Raw genomic sequence first — 12,557 nt, 5'->3', positions numbered from 1 at the left:
CACAGGATTCTCAGGGTCTCCCCCGTCCCCTTCTGTCTCAACAGGTCTGCCATCCAGGAGCCACTCCAGCCTGTCTGGGACCAGCCTGCAACTGTGGAAGGCTGGGAGTCCACCTCCCCACCCCAGCCCGCATCCCCGCAGGGCCTCTACTGGGCTGGATGCTGCTGACGATGGAGGGTCGAGGAGGCGACTGCCAGCAGAGTGGTCATGTGGGAGATGACCGCTGTGCTCTGGGACTGGCTGGTGATGGAGCAGGAGCTGTGGGTGTAGGTGGCTGACAGCCTCAAAAACCTGACTCAGGCTGTGGCCACCCGCCTTGCGCAACGTCCCATTCCCTGACCAGCCCCCCCCAGCCACCACCCCACAGCAGTGCCCCCCAGCAGCCACCCATCTCCTGGTGGACCTGTCCCTGGCTGCCTGCGTCAAACTGGCCTGGTGGCTCATGGCCAGTGCGGGCACCCCAATAGTAGCCCCCCCACCCTCGCCAGCACACCCTGGAGGATCTGAGCCCACAGCACCCCTGCCTTGCCCCTATTTCCCTGCGGTCCCAGCCCCATCCCAGCCCCATAGGTCAGTACAAGCACCCATGGCTGTCACGGCTCCCGGCCCTCCATCCTGGTGGATGAATGAACCAAATATTGACTGTTGCTCCCTGAAGGTGCCCGCCACATCCCTCAGGGTGCCCATCAGTTCCACCCAGGCCACCCGGCGCCAGGCGGCCTCGCCCTCCTTGAGGCAGAGGCACTGCTCCGCCACTTCCACCTGCCAGCAGACGGAGGCAGCGAGGTGGAGGTCCTCTGCCGCCTTCCTCTGGCCCCTCTGGGAGTGGGTTCACCCTGGTTCTGCCAGTGGCACTAGACAGTCCTCGTCCCTTGCCTCCGGGGGCCTGTCATGCAATATGGAGGGTACAAGGCTCTTCCAGCCGTTGGATGAACAGCTGTGAGACTAGGAGGGAAGAGAGGGACAGGCTGTGAGTACCAACCCCTGCCCTGTGGCCCATACCCCCCATCCCCTGTCTGACAGCGGGGCAGCCCTGAAGACCCATGGTGGAGGTGGAGGTCCCTGTCCCCCTGGGAGCAGCCCCCTTGTGCAGTCTGACCCTGGCCATCCCCTCCCCCTGGAAGTGGGCCACGGTGTTGTCCATGGGAGTGGGTGCTGAAGGCCACTGGGGGCTGTGCCACCATCTCAAGGGCTGCAGCCTGGCTGGGCTGTGGCTGGCCAGGGTCCGCTGGAGGTGTGGGATGCCCTCTGGCGAGAATGCAGCCCCCACCCTGTGGTCCAGGGTGTGTGCCCTGTTGGGTACATACCTCACAGTCCACCGCTGAGGTCGGGGGATGCCCAGCTGGCCGAGGCATGGCTGGAGGTGCAGGAAGGGAGATCCATGACAAGGTCCCCCTCCTTGCTGGACCACTCTGCTGCTGCTGCAGGCTCCGGCTCTGGCCCTGCTGACGTTGGGCTGGCCGATGGTCCCAGCTAATCAGGCTCCTCAGGCTGGGGCTCCTCTGCAGAAGGATCGAGGATGGAAGATGGGGAAGCAGTGTCCCGTGGGTCCAAGAGGCTTTGGAGCTCCCGGTAAAATGGGCACAAAGCGGGGACAGCTTCCGACCAGCTGGTTGAATCCTGAGCCTGGGTATACCCCTGCCACAACTCCTTGACCTTGCTGTGAACCTGGTCCCAGACCACAGGCAGGGTGGTCACGGGTTGTCAGGCCCTCAGCCAGACAGACAGAAGCATCCGCATTCCGCTGCTTCATGCCCATCTCACAGAGGACCTCCTCATCCTGCCATAGGCCCAGCAAGTCCCAGAGCTCATCCTCCATCCAGGAGAGGGCTTGTTTTCCACCCCGCCCACCGGCTGGCCCCCTCTGAGCCCACGGCACACTCAGAGTGAGGACCCTGGGGCTTCTCTCCTTGCTGGCTGCTGGCTATGCCGTACCAGTAGCTTCTGTGGGTCTGGCTGAGGCATGCAGGGGCACCAAGTGCGATGGCTTCTGCCTGCACGCTCTCAGCTTCCTGCAACGGGGTTTCCAGGTGTGGGTGGCTTTAAGGGCTGCCACACACACACCCATAGGTCCCTGCGGGTGCTGGACAGCACGTCTCTGCCCAACAGCTGATCACTGCCATGGCGGATCCCACTCTTTTGAAAGAGCAGGTCACAGAACGTCTACACACACCTTCTTTTGAAATAAGCTTTCGAAAGGAGCGGCTTTCCTTATGTCATGTTTGGAAAAGCGATTTCGGAGGCTGGGTGCTTTCCTTCGATTTCGTTTTCAGAAAACCACGTGGCGCGTGTAGACGATGTGCGTTGTTTTGAAAGACGGTCCGGACTTTGGAAAATAATGCCTTGTGTAGACGCAGCTTTTATGTATGTGAAGACGGTGAAATTTCAGCAGTAATTATGTTTTAAACAAAATAATTATATTTCAGTATAAACACAGGCAAACCATGCACAGTCTTAAGCCTTTTCAAAATATTAGAAATATATCTTGTTCATGAATTAATAAGGGGATTCATACCTGTGCACTCAAAACACATGAAGTTCAGGGTAGAGTGGAAAAATCAGTTCAGATAAATGTAACATTTCACTTCAGATTTGGAAAGGTCATTCAACATGTTTTGTGCAAAAGATGTTTTGTGCTAACAAACCAGCTTATAGACATGCTGTAATTTGGAATACTGGGCCCAAAGATACTGATCTTTTTTTCAGGAACAGTAAGATTTTTAAGGGCCTGATCTTGTAGACCTTTTCACATATTTACATTTGATTAAAGACAAAGGAAGTTCTTATTACAAAAGGACTCAAAGATTTTACAACACAGAGACTAAATGTGTGGGAGTTTTGCCATCAAAATCAATGAGGCCAAAATGTCACGCTTGGAATGTATGTTTTTTTTCCCCAAAGTTCTTTTTCTGTTGTGTGTTATACACCAGGGATCTGAGTCAAGTGCATGTCTATCAATAGACAATGAAGCAGTGCTGAGGCAAGTTCTGGTATACTTAAAATAGTATACTTAAAACATTTTAGTTCCAGTAACTGTAGGTTGCCCTATTTTTTAGAAACCCTAAGAGCCTGGCCATGCCATCCTAAGACAAAGCTCTTGCTAAATTCATTGGGATTTTTGCTTTAGTAAGATAGGCATCACCTTATTTCTATATTTAGGGGTGAGCGCCAGTCAGGCCAACGGGGTTTCATGGGATGTGGGGGACAAATTTCACATTTGCTCAAGGCTTGCCATTTTGGGTGGGGCCACACACTCCAGTTCCTTGCAAACTACACCCATGTTCAGGGCTTATATAATTAGCATGTCACTCACAATTTAAGACCGGATAATCCTAGAAAATGTCAATAAAGTGGCCCAAACAGCATGACAAAGATTAAAACAAGCTTTAGACAGTTAATGCACTGTGTTTCTGAAGAAAAAAGAGTTTATCAGACACAAACACCCTTTCATGATTTTAGTGCCTAGTTGTGACCACTGACATCAGTGCAAAAAGTCCATTGGCATCAATGAATTTTTATGAGATATAGTAATTTCTCAAAATGCGCAATTTCTAGTTGCACTTAACTTGCATTAACTCGAGTTAAGTGCAACTCAAAATCTTGCTCCCCCTGGCCCTGGCTCAACACCTACCACAGCCCTGTGTGGCCCTGGTTCAAACCCTCCCGCAGGGCCCCTGTTCAAACACACCTGCCCTGGTTCAAACACCCCACCACACCCTTGTTCAAACCCACCTGCCAGCTTCCGCTCACAATGCCCCACGTCTGGCTCCAGCTCAGCTCCACACACACCCCCACAAGCAGCTCTGGCTCACGCCCTGCAGGGCCGCACAGCCCCAGGTCAACTCCTCTTCCCATCCCCCCTGCAGCCCTAACCTACCCCTGGCTTAACCCCTCTGCCCCCCTCCCACGGCTCCAACCCACCACCAGGCTTAACACTCCCCAACTGCCCCCCCCAACCAAGGACTTACCTTTCAAAAGGAGCTTCAGGTGCTCCTGCTGCTTCCTCGGCTACAGAACTTGAGGTCCACTGGGGGAAAAAAGCCACCTCCCAACTTACACAAAATTTGACTTATACAAGGGTGCGTGGGAACGCAACTCTCACATAACTCAAGGGACTACTGTACTTAAAGCTGGCTCAGCAGGGGAAGTAGGATGAACTAGATGACCTTGCATTCCCATCCAATCCCTATTATTCTAGTACTGGATCAGTTCCATAGTTAATTTTTTTTCTGGACAGATATATTTGTAATATTGTATATGTCTGAGCCAAGACAAGGAAATCTTAAAAAGAGAAATTGCACTTAAAATTTATGTTTTCCAACAAAAGAAGGTATTCTGTGAAGAAAAACTCTAGATTTGCTATGACGTGTTTCCTCAACTACAATGTATTAATATGAACCTTTCAAATAAAATAAATAACCTTGCAAGTATTACTGTAAATAAGGCTTTATTCTGAGTGCTGTCAGAATACAAGGTACATTTTGAACCTCAATAGCGTGGCACTCTCTTGTCTGGAAACATCTGTAATTTAGCCTGATTTTAGCTGGCTGGATGACAACTTATCATAGGTTTGGCCAAGTTTCCACTGGTCCCATAAAGTTTATTTACATCCACCAGTCCTGGCTCTCAGTGTTCTGTGCTGTAATTTACCCCAAATGTCTTTTAAGAGCCCAGTAAAGAGTGTAAGTGTTGGTAATGTGCTACACAATATTGACCTCCTGTGGCCCGGCAAATTCTCTTGTTCAGCACCAGTCAGGTCCCTAAGGTGCTGGACTAGAGAGGTTAAAACTGTACACAGCATAAGAATTTTTGCAAAAAAAGAAATAATGAAAGAGGCACTGAGTATAACATGCCCTCAGTGGTATTTCTGAGGCATTGAGAATTCTGTGTGGACCGCAAAGAACTGTCTGACCTACAGCCTACCTGAGCAGATATCAATGCTCACAACAAAGAAAAATTTTGCCTTCAACAATGTTTGTCCACAGTTATGCAGCAACTCTCTATAATGATAATTTTCAGCCATGTGGAACCCAATCAATGTTCTTTGAAGTCAGTGGGAATTATTCCACTGAATCAAATGGGCTTTGGATAAGGCTGTGACTGTCCTCAATCAAATTACTGTGCTAATTTTCTCTGGACACAAATGAGAGTCCCAACACAGGGAATTGAAGCTTTAGAAGTGTGGTTTCCTTCAAAAAGAGGATGTTCATCATGGAGAAAGAAAACCCAGTTTTAAAAGTTCCATTTGGACTCTGAGCAGGAAAAAAAGTAGTTTTTCCCCTATTTCAAATTCAGCAAAGGCCCGGCTGCTATATATATGCACATGCTCACCTTTAAGTCCCACTGAATTCAAGAATATATGCAAGTACCTATGTAAGCCACACACCTACCAGTTGTGGTTCACTGTCCAATATAGTGGCACTTTGACTACTTACAGAGAGAAAGAATGAGTCTCTTCTACTGCCTTAATTGAGCTGCAGCTGGCTTTTAGCTCTAACTGTGGAGGATCATGTACTAAGCTCCAGAGATCCCAATTTCAAGTCTACCTGTCCACTGTTACACTTTACGAACTGGGGCCTCAGCACATCTTGGACTGAAGGGAACGATATGTTGGAAGCCACTGCATCCATTGTGAGATGAAGTTTGGGAAGGTATGACAAGCCATAAAATAAAAAAAAACATAAATGATTTTATAACTACTTTTTAAGAGACAATCCCCCCACGCTTTTATATGATTTATATTTGTAGCTAATCATGTAAGTTGCTTCATAAGTGGGTTTTGCCCACGAAAGCTTATGCTCTAAAATATCTATTAGTCTATAAGGTGCCACAAGACTTCTTGTTGTTCTCGAAGCTACAGACTAACACGGCTACCTCTCTGATCCATGTAAGTTATGTCAATCACTGGTTCTCAACCACAAGTACACATCCCCTTGGGGGTACATAGAGGTCTTCCAGGGGATACATCAATTCTTCTTAATAGTTGTCTAGGTTTACAATTCTACATAAAAAGTACTAGTGTTATCAGAACAAATCAAAACGTCATAAGGGCACTGACTTGTTTAACCTGCTCTATAAATTATACACTGAAATGTAAGTACAGTATTTATATTCCAATTAATTTATTTTATAATTATATGGTAGAAATGATAAAGTAAGCCTTATTTCAGTAATAGTGTGCTATGACACATTTCTACTTTAGGTCTGATTTTGTAAGCAGATAGTTTTATGGGAGGTGAAATTTGGGGTACACAAGACAAACTAGACTCCTGAAAGAAGTATAATATAGTCTGGAAAAGTTGAGAGCCGCTGGCGTAAACAATCCATTGGTGAATATCAGGCCAAATTAAAACACAATATTCCCAAGTGTCACAGGACCACTCCCTCCAGAGCACCTACTACAGCAGGCTACAGCGTAACACATGTCACTGCAGTTTCTGGAGTTGCCAAAATTAGGCCACAGAATCTTCCCAAGTATAAGGACAGCCCTCAAAGGGTGTATTTACTTTAAAAAATTCCATACATATTAACCATAACAGAAGTCCCAGAACCACAGTCCAGATTTCTCTCAGCATAGTCCAAAGACATGCAGCATGCAGTCCTGTGTCTCTCACCGTACCCTGGCTCTTCACAACAGCTCTCTCCTTGTACCAAGCCTTCCAACTGCAGTGCAACTCCACTCTTCCCAGCTGGAACTCCCACAGCCTCTCTGCCCAGGGAGGGCCTGCCAGGTACTCTGCAGCTTTCCCTGGAGACCCAAGAAACTCTACTCTGAGGCTTGGTCTACACTAGACCTTACAGGCATCGGCAAATATGCAATTCTAGCTATGGCAATAGTAACAGAGAGTAAGCCGTGCTAGTCTATACACTATCAAAACAAAAATCAGTCAAGTAGCACTTTAAAGACTAGCAAAATAGTTTATTAGGTGAGCTTTTGTGGGACAGACCCACTTGGTTCTGGTCTGGATATGGTCTGAAGAAGTGGGTCTGTCCCACGAAAGCTCACCTAATAAACCATTTGGCTAGTCTTTAAAGTGCTACTTGACTGCTTTTTGTTTTGATAGCTATGGCAATGATGCAGCTAGAATCGACGTCTCTTCAGTTGACTGTAAGGTCTGTCCTCACTGCAGGAGGTCAATGGGAACATTTCTCCTGTCAAAGCTCCTTGACTCCTCATGGGAGCAGAAGTAAAGGGGGTCAACTGTGGACCCCAGAGAGATCAATTTCACATAACTTTAGCAGATGCATGAAATCTACCTCCTGAATGGGTCAGTCTCCCACTAAGTGTACACATACCCTAACTGGGACTCTCTTCCATGTGGGCCTCTCTCTGGCCTTTTATAGGCCCAAGATGCTGCACCACCCTCCTAACTGACCGCATGGATGGAGAAGCACTGTTACATGAGAGCTGTAACTACTTCATTTACTGGGGATAGCCTCCTTGTGACAGGAAATCAATGGGGCTGTAAGACAGTGCAGCATTGCCACCCTGCACATAAATATTACTGTACAATACACTGAGATGTGTGATAGGGAACTACTACATCCGTCTTTTCTGTTTCATTTTTCAAGCTAGAAGATTACATTAAATGCCAGCTCTTGCAGGCACAGAGCAAAATTCAGGATCTGAGGGACATTGCCAACTATCAGAAGTAAGGGCCCTTATTTTAACTATTGTGACATTAGAATGGATTGCAACCAATTTTCAAATATGTTAACTGGAGAAAACAACAAGGCTTGTGTGGTACCTACAGGCACTGAGACCTCATCTGGGGTGAGTGAAGTCTCTGCTCTACAGCCTCAGCTGAGAGTCAGCAGATCTTTAGCTCATGTGGTAGAATGCAGGGCTTTAGACCCTATGCTTGCAGGCTCTATCCGTGGGGCCAGCAACCTGGGTCTGTCAGCATTACGCTTGCTTTAGCATGTCCTTTAGGGATCTCAGTAATTGCCTAAGACAACATATTCAACAGCATATCATATTCATTAGTTTTAAAACAACTCAGTTTTTCTATTTATATGACATGAGATAAGTGAATTCTGGGGAGCTCAGTATGTCTAATGTCTTTTATAGCACTGTGAAATTCAACTTGCATGTCTGCTCAAATACATATGTAAATTATGGAGTCAAGGCAAACTCAAAACCTGTTCCACAGTTCTTAGTATACAGAAACCAGATAATAATTCAGATGTGGTACCAAGCCAGGCTTTTAGCAAGGCAACTTTTTACCATCCAGGTGACAGTACCACCTCTGTTCAAGCTGAACAGGAATATTTAAGAGCACAAACTAAACATAAAGTTAATGATCTAACAAAGCGATTACACACAACGAAATGTAGACTTAAAGCCACCATTCCATAGTTACTTATGTATTTCAGGAATGTTAGAACAGTGAGCTATTTTGCTCTGATTGGCTTAATTGGCATAGTATTTCAGTGATGATTGAGACCAGCTTTTAGAACAATTTATTAATTAGCTAATAGCAATAAATAACTTCTAAAATAAACATGTTACAGGTGCTGCTATGATCTAGCCTGATTCTATACCTTGCCCCGGTCTCAGCAACTGGTTTCCGTCTCTGAGATAGTCAGTAGGAAGTTGAGCACTGCAGAATTCTTCTTCAAATCTTGTGCTGAAATGTATAACATTTTATAGCATGCTAAAACCTGTAATTCCGACTGTGTGCAGTAGAAGTTTCAGATGTTCAGCCCATCTCCGTTAACAGGCCTAATATGTGTGATACAATGTACGACAGCAGAGCCAGTGAAACAAACTTACTACCTTAATTTTGATTTTCAGATTTTATTAGGGAATTTTTGAACTTTGATTTTATTTTGAGGTAGCACGATGTAGGCATCTCCCCTTGTTGTAGATCAGTAACACATTGCATATCACTCCTATTGACTAAGACAAAAAAGGAGCATTGTATGTGATTGGTCAGATGATACGAAGTGTTTTTTTAGGATGGGAGGCAATGTATATGTGCAGAATAATATCAATGAAAATCCACCAATGCCATTAATGTCATTGTTGTGAAATTTAAGCAGTACTTCCCACTTCAAAAATAAAAAGCAGCAGATGCCACAGGATATATATTTGGTCCAGCAGCGGGACTGACAGTCCTTCACTCACCATTTATATAAGCATTTGAGAGATACTGTACTATACCAGATAAAGAGATCAACATCATCAGTTTGGATGGAAAAATCCTCAGTAATGAGTAACTAGCAAAGGAAGCCGTGTGCAGAAGTGAACTTCCCTTCTTTCCATCACCCTCCCCGCCCACCCATCCCAACTCTCCAACAGAGAGAACTTCAGAGGCCTCAGAAGGAGAAAAAAGCCACAAATCCTGACAAGTGAGAGGAATCTCACATCTCAGCGCAACAGCGCCAAAGGCCAATCATTCTGAACTATTCCCTAAGGCTGCCTCCACAGCAGGTTGTAAACCTCAACAGCTTGAATTTTCATTCAACCAAGCAGAAGGCAGAGAGCAAAATGTTATACAATCTAAGGCCTGGAACCTTGATTATCCTTATTTAGGTACAGGTTGAACCTCTCTAATCCAGAGCTCTTTCATCCAGCAAAATTCGTAATCCAGCATGATTTTAGTTTGCCAGACAACCCCTTATCGTGGGTGTGACCAAGTTTCCTGTGGTCCCATAAAGTTTATTTACAACCCCCAGTCCTGGCTCTCAGTGTTGTGCAGTTATTTAGCTGTAATTTACCCCCCAAATATCTTCTAAGAGCCTCGTAAGCAGTGGAAGTGTTGGTAATGTGCTACATAGTATAGACCTCGTGTTGTCGGGCCAATTCTCTTGTCCAACTCCAGTCAGGTCCCAAGGGTGCTGGATGAGAGAGGTTCAACCTGGACAGAGAAATTTCCTTCTCACAAAGGTAAGAATACCTGACCTGGAAAAAGCAAGTGAGAGCAATAATCTATGTGAATTACAGGTTTGTTTGTTTTTTTTCTAAAATGGTGTCATTTGCCACAGCATTTCACGGAATCAAATGGGAAACACTGACATATAATTATCCTCTGAACAATTCAATATACTGTGTATCTCCAGGGCACCTTCTCCTTTCAGGTGAATGATTTATGTAACTTCACACAACCGAACAAGTAACATTCCATAAATTCTTACTGATGATTGTTCATGATTAGTTATGGATACAGACATCAGTAGAAGCACAGCCTGCTTTGGTTACCTCAATAGACTAACTGAAATATTAGTATTTCCCTAGGCTGTGTCTACACAGGCATGAATCTTCAAAATAGCCATATTTCGAGGATTACTAATTCAGTGCCTCATTAGTAATCTTCGAAATGGCCATTAGCATGGCCTTTTCGAAGATTTGTGCCCGTGTAGACACAGCCCTAATGTTTTGTATCTAAAGAAATACTTATGGCCTTAATTACGAGAAATTAAGTTGGATTTTCATGGTCAAAACAAGTTTTATATAAAATTACACCAAAAAGCTACTTTAAGGTTGTAAAGTCACATAGTCAACACAGTTCGAAAATGCTAGGATTAAAGCTCTCTGTGTACTTATAATGTATTGAATGGATGTCCATTAATTGAGCACTGTTTAACTTGTGCATTGAATGAGGCAGGGGACCTGCAGGGTAAATAGCATGTGATCATTTAATTAAAACAGCAAAAGGGCTGAATTAAGGTCACACAGACAAATTTAATTCTTGCATTTCCTAACGTTTGAGTGGTTGATTTTGCAACCTTAGTAATGTCCTTTCAATTTAGTTTGTGTATGTACAATTTCCTAGGTTTTTAAGAACCCATACTGAAAAAACCCCAGAAATTCCATCATATGGCATCATATTGATACTCATATGCTCAAAGCAGGGTTAAAATGGTTAGATCCAACATAGAGATCTTTGCTTCTTGAGTACACAGCAATAGCAATAGTAGGTTGTCATCCCCTGTGTGGCCCAGCACTAGAGGGGACTGAAACACAAACTTTGCCAGAGGGCTTCACAAATACTTACTGAAAGCAGAGTAATGGTGAAACTCAAGAATCTTGCTTCCTTTACAGGCCCTGAAGTGGAGAGGTGGGCACAGATTCGTCTGCCCATTTCACGCTGAGGTGGATCCCCTTCTGCCCCATCCCTTCAACTTGTCCTTCTCACAGTCTCATCTCTTCCCCACCCTGTGTCTTTGTCTCACTCTCCTTGACTACCTATTGCCTTAGGTTTCTCATCCAGTCTCCTCTTCCAGCCAGTCTATGTAGGCCATACCTCTTTAACCCAAATATGGGGGTGGAGCGGGAACAGTTCCCTGGCTGCAGCTGCCAAGGAATGCCGCCCCCAGGGACCTCCCCAGCTGCCCCACCTCTCTGGCAGCCACCCCCCACCCACACCCAACACACGCTTAACTTTGCAGGGCCCCCTGATGGCTCCCTCTTGGCGTGCCCAGAAAGCACAAGTACATGCTGTCCACGTGCTCTCCAGCCAGCAGCTGCACCTGTGTGCTCATAGGGGGAAAAGGTCAGCCAGCAGGGAGCCAAATACGGGGCAATTAGCCCCTTTATTCAGATAAATTGGGACAACTTCCTGGCACCTGAAATTCGGGGCTGTCCACGCAAAATGGGACAGACGGTCACCCTAAGCTAGTCCTAGTCTCCCCTTCAGGTTTGCTGCCCACTTACCAGACTCTCCCCTTCCCCACCTGCACTCCAAGTCCTTTTGCCCAGCCATTCCCTTTACTACTTCCAGTGCCTCGTCAGATCTGTCCGTTCCCACCCTCCCCCCATTGCCACCCAGGCCCACTGATGAGGGGGCAGGGAGCAGTTGCCTGGGGCCCTTTTGAAACACCTCAGAATGCTGTGTGGAGTGGGGCGGGCAGGGCTGACTGCCCTAAGCCCCACCCCTTCCACGCTTGGAGCCAGGCCCCCTCCCACCTTGCCCCCAGGCCTCTGGCGACTATCAGCGCCTCTCTCTCCCCAGTCTTCTCATCCAATCTCAGCCCCACCCTTCCATTTCCTTTGCCCTTCAGACTCCTCAGCCCGGTGTCATAGTTTCGCCAGTACAAGTACTCCCACTGAACACCGGATCCTTCCCACGTCTCTTTCCCCTCTCCTCTCTCTTTCCCATTCCCCAGCACTGGTCCCCAGTCCCACTCTTTGTCCAGCCAGCTCCAGTTTCTTCCCCTACTCCAGCTCCTTGCCCAATCCCATTGTCTCTCCACCAGCCAACTGGCTCCCAGCCAGCCACCTTTCCCTGACTAGTTCCTAGCCTGTTTCTCCGCTTGCCAGTTCCCAACCCAGTCCTAAAACTCTACTCCCCACTTCCCTCACACTGTCTCCCTGCTTAGCCAGTATCTCTACCCTCTGCCAGTCCCAGTTTTACCAGGCTGCTTACCCCATTCTAACACTTTTCCTCTAGTCCAGATTTTATCCCTTCACATTCCTCCTGCACGCTACACAGGTGCCAAAACAGTGGGGTCATTAAAAGTACAAGAGAGACGGGATCTCTGCTCTCAGTTCCAGTGCTCGGAAGCAGACATCGCAGGAAAAGGATGACTTTGCCCTAGGCTGAAAGAAACTT

At 46.6% G+C, this 12,557-nt stretch overlaps 1 protein-coding gene across 1 annotated transcript in view; it reads right to left on the bottom strand.

Moving 5' to 3' along the window:
- The window catches only part of LOC142017084 (uncharacterized), a 173,161-nt gene extending 168,820 nt beyond the window's left edge, over positions 1 to 4,341 (bottom strand). Inside the window, exon 1 of the transcript XR_012646432.1 lies at positions 3,969 to 4,341. The gene's annotated coding sequence lies outside the window, so the exon portion shown is untranslated. The remainder of the gene's footprint in view (positions 1 to 3,968) is intronic.
- Between the last annotated feature and the right edge of the window lie 8,216 nt (positions 4,342 to 12,557).

Source organism: Carettochelys insculpta, chromosome 8, assembly GCF_033958435.1.
Source record: "Carettochelys insculpta isolate YL-2023 chromosome 8, ASM3395843v1, whole genome shotgun sequence".
Lineage (NCBI taxonomy): Eukaryota > Metazoa > Chordata > Testudines > Carettochelyidae > Carettochelys > Carettochelys insculpta.
The sequence above is the reverse complement of the archived record's forward strand: the minus strand, read 5'-3'. Positions and strand labels throughout refer to the sequence as shown.